The 6,698-nt window shown below is 38.3% G+C and overlaps 1 protein-coding gene across 1 annotated transcript in view; it reads left to right on the top strand.

Annotated features, from left to right (window-relative positions):
* The first annotated feature begins 4,689 nt into the window (after positions 1 to 4,689).
* The window catches only part of STARD3NL (STARD3 N-terminal like), a 37,569-nt gene continuing 35,560 nt past the window's right edge, over positions 4,690 to 6,698 (top strand). Inside the window, exon 1 of the mRNA XM_012638746.1 lies at positions 4,690 to 4,915. The gene's annotated coding sequence lies outside the window, so the exon portion shown is untranslated. The remainder of the gene's footprint in view (positions 4,916 to 6,698) is intronic.

Here is a 6,698-nt window from a genome sequence, read left to right as displayed (position 1 = left end):
CTTCCTCAGGGATAGTTTCTGTGAATTTCTTTTTTTCCTATGAATGGGCCATATTTTACTATTTACTTATTTATTTATTTATTTTTTTTTGCTGTTGAATTACTGGGCATTTTGAATTTTATAATGTGATAATTCTCAAAATCAGATTCGTTTCTGTCCCCAGGGCTTGTTTCTGTTGCTTCTTGAGGACAACAGTCATTCATTTGTTTAGTGACTTTTCCAAGCTGTTTCCGCAAAGACTTGCTGTGTGTGGTTTCCCCTTCCATCAACAAAAAAGAAACAAAAAGAAAGAAATATATACTACTCTCCCAGACTTTGCAGTTTGATTCTGATCTAGAGTATGCTTTCAATGCTAGGCTATGCCATCTACTATGTGTAGCTTCTGAAATCTCTGTTCTGCTAGCTTGTATTCTTCTAGTGTTTTTGCAGATATTTTCTTGAACACCTAGGAACAAAATGAAACAAAGAAATGAAAAACAATAACATAAGAACAACAACAAAAAACCTCTCCTGGAGTCTGTAGGTTGGCTCCATTCTTTGCACTCCTTCTATGTTTAGCCTGGCAATTTATTTATAAATCTACCTTAGCCTTCACTTCCTGCTTTTGCTGAGCCTAGAGATCAGACAGCGTGAAAGCTTAGGGTTTTCTTAGGTCTTTTCTGATCATGCATCCTGTCCTGGACATGATTGTGGCTTTTGAAATTCTCCAGAATACTCATAAACAGGTGCTTTTGCATGACCTAATTAAAAAAAAAAAAAAAAAAACCAAAGGAAAAACAAATCTCTCCACTCAACATTTCCTCCCTTGCTTTTCACGGTATATTTGTGCCTCAACCATAATACTTTGCCCCAGGTGATTGTTAATTATTCATTAGTCTTACAAGGCTTTTGAGAAATGCCCGCTGCTTTTCTACACTGAGTGAGTTCCAAGTTGGGCAAAATGAAGACAAGCACCTTTCATCAGTTCCCAGGTAGCCATGAGATAGGTTAGAACAGACAAACACAACTCTTTGTGAGTAAAGTCTACTCTGTTCTTTCCCAGCCCAGGGATGAGAGTACCATATTGAACACACAGGCTGTTTTCTTTAGGATCCCTGAAGAGCCTGGCCAGGGGATAGTCAAGAGCAAGTAAAAATGCCCTGAAATTTCCTTACCATTTTAAAGTTGACTTTTTCTTGATTCAGCATTTGTTTGCTTCCTATAAACCTTTGGCTGCTTTCCAGAGTTCTGATTAAGTTGATTCTGACAGTTTCTGCTTAATTTTTCAATGTTTCTGTGAAGGGACAGGCCATTGTAGATGCCTACTCTGCCATTTTCACCAACATCACTCCAAACATTTTTTATTGTTGCACAGCACTATTCTAGACTAGAAGATACTAAAATAATATTATTTACACCCATCAACATGCTCAATACGTTCTGGACTATAACTGACTATTCGGTATTAGACCAACTTCACACCATGAATAACCATAATGCTAGATTAAATCTGAAAAGGAAACAGTTGTACCCAAGAGTATCCAAAGTAGCCAAGAGAAATAGTTTAGGTATCTCACCTTGCATAGCCTAGGGATTTTTGTCACCAGAAGACTTGCTCTAAAACTTAAAAAAGAATGAAATAACTTCAGATATAGTCCTAGAAATGTAAGAAGTAATGAAAAGCAAAGGAAAGTGCAGATATATGGATAAATCTAAATAAATATTCTTGATGTAAAATAATATTTTGCTGGGTTTAAAAAAACAATTAAAATACACATGACGACAACTGTATAAAACTCAGGAGTTGATTACATAAAATTAAAATATTCTAAAGTTCTTGCATTATCCAGAACTATGAAAATTACTAATTTATTGTAGATTGTAATAAGTCAAAGATTACTTTTGTAATGAAAAGGTGAGCCATACATTAAAGAAAAAAAAATTCACAATACATATATCTGACAAAGGACTCATATCTAGAATATCTATTAGAAATCAATAAGAGAAAGAAAGATAACTTAATTCAAGCACGGACAAAGGACTTGAAAATGTATTTCACAAAAGAGACTATCCAAATGGGACATAGACATATTAAAAGGTGCTAAACTCATTTTGTCATCCAGTAAGTGCAAATTAAATCCACAATGTGATACCCCTACATATTTACCAGAATGTATAACATTAAACAAAAAACAGGAATATAAAACCATTGACAGAAAATCCAAATTCTAACAAAATATTTAAAATGATTTATTCTGAGCCAATATGAATAACCATGACCTGGAAAACATAGTCTCAGGAGATACTGAGAAAATGCGCCCAAGGTAGTTGGGTTACAGTTTGGTTTTATACATTCATGGAGACAGGAATTACATATAAAATCATAAATAAATACATGGAAGGTATACATTGGTTTATCCTGAAAGGTGGGACATCTTGAAGTGGGGGCTTACAAGTTGTAAGGGAGTATTAGGGATTCTTTAGTTGGCAATTGGTTGAAAGAGTTAAGCTTTGTCTAAAGTCTTGTAGTCTGTAGACAGGAATGCTTGAGTTAAGATAAGGGTTTCTTCTACCTGTCATGTAATGCTATACCAGAATCAGGCTGTAAAGTAAGCCACACTATACTGGATTAATAAAAAAAAACTAATGAGATTTTATGGCTTGTAAGGCATGATTCACCAGGCCTCTTAGACAGGAATTTGGGCAATAGAAAAACAAAAAAAGGTTAGAGTTCAGTCCTCAATATCAAGTGTTGGCAAATATGTAGAGACATTGAAATTTTCATTCACTGTTAGTGGGTGTGTAAATTAGTACAACCAAAAAAACCATTTGGCAGGGTCTACTACTGGTAAATATATGTATACTCTGTAACATAGCAATACTCCTAGGAATATACCAAAATCAAATGTGTAACTGTGTGCATGATAAGACAGTTACAAAAATATTCATAGCAGCATCATTTGTAATTATACTGAACTTTAAATAACCTAATGTCGAGCAATAGTAGAATAGATAAAGAAATGTTGGAATTATATGCCAAAATTAAAACGAATAACATATACTAAATAACATACTATGTTCTTCAATATGGATCAATCTTACAAATATAATATGAAGCAAAAAGAGCCACACAAAAGTACACACTATATGCGGTTATTTACAAATATTCCAAAGCAGGCAAAAGTAATTTGGTAGTAAGATTCAAAATAGTCACTATCTGTGTGTGAGAGGGTGTAATGACTAAGACTGAGCATGAGGAAATCTTCTATATTTCTGGAAAACATTTAAAATTTTTGTATGGGTTGTGGTTACAAAAGTTTGTTCACTTTGTCACCAAGATATACACTTAAGGTCATTTTATTTCTTTTGAATATGAGTTATCCTTTAAATTTTCTTCATACTCATCAAATTTAAAAATATTTTAAAAATAGTATTTTATCAATTTGGCAAGGATACAGGGAAAGGATTGCTCAAACACTAGGAGTGGGAATGTAAGCTGTAACAAGTACTTAGAAGAGCAAATAGCAGAATCTACTAAAGATTTAAAATGTGGATACTCTATGATCCAGTACATCCTCTTGTTGGTATCTCTACCCTAGAAAATACTTGGACATAAGTACAAAAAGACACCTACGCATTTTGTTTACAGTCACATTGCTTCTAGTAATACTAATTTTTTTAAAAAAACAAACTACATGTCTGAAGGCAGGGAAATGGTAAATTAAATTATACATATATTGGTTCTGAGAACTACTATGTGGCATTTAGAAAGAACACGGCAAATTTATACATAGATACGGAAAGGTTTCAATGTTGAGTGTAAAAAAGGTAACATCCACACATGTAAGTGCTTAGGAACCAGGAGCCATCATCTGGGGTGTGGGTTTGTAATCAGTGCCTTAAAAGGATAAGGCAGATTAGCATAATCTATAATGTTTACATTTTTGGCATGGACATTATTTTTTCTGTGTAATTTAAAATAATAGCACTTAGAATGATTTTGGAAGAATATCCAACACTGGTTGCCTCCAAGAGGCGAACTGAGCGCCTGAGGAATGGGGATCAAAAGAATTTTCACTGTATACCCCACTGTACCTTTAAAAATGGGAATGATATAACTGTAGCATCTATTGAGAAAAAGGTTTAATTAAATTGTACATAAATTAAAAGATGACCAACTTCGTAGGAAAAACAGACATGCTAATACAATTAAATGTGACTACTGTTAAGAGGTTGCATTTATGAAAGAGGAGAGCAAAGATCTCCGGAATAAGTCTGGGGGAACTGAAAATTCTGAGTGTAGGAGACGCTGGAGCTGAGTCCCGGCATACAAACGGAAGGCCCTACGTTTTCATTACTGGAGAGCTCAGAACGAGCCGCCCAGAGGCACTGAAACCCATTGCCGTTATTTTTTTCCACTAGCCGGAGCCTAAATACCCACCAAGTGACTGAAAGAAGGCGGAAGGAGCAGAATCGTCCAAGACCAGGAAGCACATGCCTATTATAACGGTGTGACGCAAAATGAGGGAAAGCGCTGGGCTTTCAAAGCCAGAGTCCCAGATTTCCCACCCATTCCTCCGGGCAGGCCAGCCCACCCTCTTTCTTTTTTCCGCGTCGCTTACTGGTCAGTATATGACTGACAGATCTTCCGACCAATCGGTTCGTTCCGCTACGGGGGCACTCAGGTCCCAGACGGGTCCTTGGTACCTCGAGCGAGATGCGGACCCTGTGCGTCGACGTCAGCGTGCTGACGTCACGGGTCGGGTACTCGAGGAGGTCCCGGGGCCGCTGACTGCAGGCGGTGGTCCGCGCGTCGCCTGCTGGACTCGGTGCTGGGTCCCGCCCCAGTGAGCCCCGCCTTTCCACCTGGGGCGCAACCGCGGAGCCGCAGTCCCGGGGCCAGCGTAGGGCGGCCGGCCGGGAACCACCCGATGAGGTAGGTTGGGTTTCTGGTCACCCTATTTGACAGGTTGGAAAACTGAGTCTCCAGATGACTTGCCTGGTACTCACAGGAGACCAGAGGACCGAGGCCATAGCCCAGGCGTCCCGTTCTGTTTACCGAGCCCTGCGCGAGTCTCCGGGGAAGGAGGAGGGGCGAGGCAGGCTGTGCTTATAATGGATACAAAAGTGAAGTTGCAGAATCCTGAGCCTCGCTGCTCTCAGGGCTTGGGCAGGGATTCAGGGATGGATGGCAGTAATGATGTCCCCATTCCTCCGGCCTGCGGATCCCGATGAGTCCTTCGTGGCATCCAGCCCCGTGCTGGCGCCATCGGCCCTCCAGAGTGACCAAGAATGGTGACCGGGGGTGATGCGTGGTTGTCCATACAGTCGGTTACTGGCCTCTTCTGTTCATCAAAATAAGTCGTATTCAAAGCAAAATAAAAATTTAAGCACGAGTGAATGTTCTGGCTATGGTTTCATTTCACTGCTTTGCCCACTCATGGATATCTTGACATTTTTTGAAATCTTAGTAGAGTGCTTACTTTTTGATTTAGGATTAGAAAGGGATTTTTTTTTTTCTCTTAGTTCAAACACAGGTTGACATTATGGAACTTTTCTTACCATTCTGTTAATGTGGAAGTTCATCATGTCATTTGTCTTCTGTTTCACAGATGGAATCACTAAATTCATCACTTGACTCAGTAATAGTTTGGATAAGTTTAGCAAGGTAACAAAGTAACAGCTCTAACCTTTAAATATATTAGTATTAATGCAGTTTGTTGTATCATAGTTCTTTGTTGGGAAGGGTTCTGAAAGAGAATTCCCATCCACATACCATCTACCCATACACCTCTTTCTAGAAGCAGGATCTCAGAAAACAATTTATGATATCCTTGATTTTTTTAATATATATTCTGATAAGATGGTGCATTATTCGTATTCATAAAATGAATGCATGCACCATACAATACGTTGTCATGAAGAATGTATTCTCTTTAAAATCTTGCTGTCTCAAACGTGGACCTTTTAAAACTTCATTATTGCATTGTGTAAAACTGCATTAAAGAAATTAAGTTAAAATCACTTCTGAGGACTTATGTTCACAGAAGGATGGTGATTATTATCATTTGAATTTATTCATTGGACATTTTATCTGATGAGTGCGTGTCTATGCCATACATTGTCTTAGTTGTTGGAGATTGAATGGTAAACAATTTAGGTAAGGTCCCTACCCTCAAAGACCTTACATTTTGGTGGGGATAAAATAAATATGTAAATCAAAAAGACTATTTTAGATGGTAGTAAATGCTAGAAAAGATATTAAAGGGTAAAGAGCTTGAGTGTAACTAGGGTGTGTGAGGAAATTTGGATATGGCAGGCAGGGAAGACTTCCCTGAGGAGGTGAGGGCTTGGGTGAGAGCTGAGTATTTAGATGAGTCAGCCATTGGAAGATCTGCTGAAAGTTTCTAGGTAGATGTAACAGTGCAAAGGAGCTAAAGGAAGAATGAGCTTGGTGTGTTACAGGATGAAGGGAATCCACTATGGCTATAGCAGAGTGAACTTAGGAAGAGTGAGGTGGAGGGACAGTGGTGGGAAGTGACACTGGAGAGGTGAGCAGGAATTGGATCATCTGTATCACATGTGAGAATTGCAGAGAGACAAGGGGAAAATGACTGGAATATTGCAAGGTCTTCCTTGATTTTTAGTGACACTCAGACTCTAACCAACATTCTGTTTTGTTTTGATCAAGAAATCACTGCAGTAATTCATTATATATA

This window comes from Propithecus coquereli, unplaced genomic scaffold, assembly GCF_000956105.1.
Source record: "Propithecus coquereli isolate 6110/MARCELLA unplaced genomic scaffold, Pcoq_1.0 Scaffold134, whole genome shotgun sequence".
Classification (NCBI taxonomy): Eukaryota; Metazoa; Chordata; class Mammalia; order Primates; family Indriidae; genus Propithecus; species Propithecus coquereli.
Note: the sequence above shows the minus strand (reverse complement) of the source record. Positions and strands in the feature narration are given on the sequence as shown.